Below are 2,315 nucleotides of genomic sequence, written 5' to 3'. Positions count from 1 at the left end.
CGGGGCCTGGGCTGTCTGTCAGTTTTTAAAAGGAGCCTCGGGAGCCTGGATGCCGGGGACCGCGTCCCGGGGAGAAGCAGCGCCCGAACTTTGTTTTACTTGGACAGCCTTGAGCGGCAGCTCCTCGGACAGAGGGTAGATGCCGTGGAGCAGACTTCAGGGGCCGGTGGGGAGGAGTGTTCGAGTTGGGGAGACTACTCTTAAGCGAGGAAGGCTAATGATGCGTTTAAGCACACGCAGTGTATTGCACCTCTTCATATTTCTAGTCTGTTTTATGCTTGAAGTCATTTTGTACATATGCTTAATATCTTTTGCAAAATAGAGAAAAGGTCACAGATGCAGGTTAAACCATTTTTGAGGTGTTCAAGTCAGGGATTATATGAGGAGACAGTTTTTGCAGAAGTGCTGGCATGAAAACTACAAGTGCCTATTAGGTAAATTTCTGGCAATTCATTTCAATTTAGTTTTTTTCTTAAGACTTTTTAAAATTGAAGATGTTTTAGTCTTGAGGTGACAGTTATAACTCAAGTGAAATTATAGATTTAATCTAGATGTTGTAGTTAGTATTTGGTATTAGCTGCCCTGTTTATGGCAAACAAGTGCATTAAACAAGCTTTACTGTTTATTTATTTTTATTTATATTTTTGGTGTGTGTTGGCTATACCATATTATAAAGTTGCCATTTTTTTTTATGTTTAGGCAAAGAAGAGAAAGTTAAAGTCCAGAATGTAACAATATTCAAGTGATACTATTTAAAAGGTTAAGTGTGATTTGCGTTTAAATTGAGTGTACAAGTAATAGCACACTGCATATAATTGTTAGTTGCCCTCCTTTTAAACAGATTTTCACTCTGCAATGCTATTCTGATCCTAAAAGTAGTCAAGAAAGGATGATGGGTTATTGCTGTCTATTAAAATATATGCTAAAACCATAATTAATAGCAAATATTGACAGCCTTAACGAGTAGTTTTTTCTGCCTTTCATTCACTTAGTATTCATGGTTTCCTAATGTTGAGTGATTCTATTAAAGATATATTTTTCATTTTGTAAACCACAGACATGTTAAATTACTAACTTTTACCCTGTGTTGATTTTTAGCTATCTTTAGAAAGCATTGTGATTTGAAATGGTAGATAATTTTTATCTGACTATAAAATAAAACATTAAGTATGAAATCTTAAGGCTTCTTAGTTTAGAAGCCTAAAAGTAGGTAATTCTCAGCAAATTATGTTGCTTAATGTCCAAGGATTTTCTTGCTATCAGGGCTCCACTTCAGTTTCTGCTGACAGCTAAGCACTGGGGTATTGACTATGTTGTGAATATTAAGATTGATTCCACTTTATACGGCATTATATTACTGGGGTGAGGGGATTGATATTTTCCCCTCATCCTCTTCTCATAATTTCTTTTCTTTTTCCTTTTTAAAGTTTTGGCCTAGCCACCTTGAGAACCATACCCAGCAAACTGCTTTTCTTGTTTAGACATTTAGCAGCAGGCACAATTCAATTAGGAAGCATAAGTCCTCTAGTTGCTTATTTGCACGAGACTTAGTTACACCATTCTGAAAGGAAAGTATAGTCAACCTCATGTCAAAGGTGAGTTGCGAAAAAGAAACAAGTCTTTTTAGAGTCTGGCAGAAAGAGCTTTGGTGTAGGGCTCTTGCTATTTAAAAAGCAAGAGGTAGCTGACAAAGGAAATTTTTGTGTTTGAAAATTGTTTCTGAGACTTTCAGTGATAAATTGTAAATTAGATCCTCTTTTTTGTGCTTTGGCCAGTGGATCCAAGTTTGTATGTTATCTCTTTTGTAAAAAGCTAACAGCCGACAGAGTAAAGACGGCTGTCTGGTTACAGGCATCTTCCTGCCAGCCTCTCTAAGCTCGAGAGGGATGGGATTTAAGTACCGAATGATTGATGGGGGTGAAGCTCTTTCTCTCCCCTCATTTCTCCCCTACTACCCATAGCTCCACCTCACCCTCCAAAACTAGTCTTAGAAGGAGACAGGGAAGCTGGACTCAGAAGCCTTGATTTGAAATAAAACAGCTGTGTAGACATGAGCCTCACCAAAGCAAAGAAAGCAAGGCAGCAAATTTCAGCCTCCCCCACCCCCGAATCGGTTCCCATAGTCATGGTTTGGAAACATCATGAACTTATAAGCATTGTAGAATAGACTGTATAATGTTTTTTTCTTTAGATCATTTTATGTAATCTAATAATATAGTAGCCAGACATTAATTTTCTGTAATCTAGAGAAAGTTTACCTAGTTATTTGTAATAGAAACTGGGAAGATTATGTGATGACTCTATTCTGTATAATG

General features: G+C 37.4%; 1 protein-coding gene across 1 annotated transcript in view; it reads left to right on the top strand.

The window, feature by feature from the left end:
- Positions 1-2,315, top strand: part of PBX3 (pre-B-cell leukemia homeobox 3) — a 188,919-nt gene that overhangs the window by 598 nt on the left and 186,006 nt on the right. The window lies entirely within an intron of this gene.

Source organism: Myotis brandtii, unplaced genomic scaffold (genome assembly GCF_000412655.1).
Source record: "Myotis brandtii unplaced genomic scaffold, ASM41265v1 scaffold68, whole genome shotgun sequence".
NCBI classification, from domain to species: Eukaryota; Metazoa; Chordata; class Mammalia; order Chiroptera; family Vespertilionidae; genus Myotis; species Myotis brandtii.
This window is presented reverse-complemented; position numbering and strand designations above follow the sequence as displayed.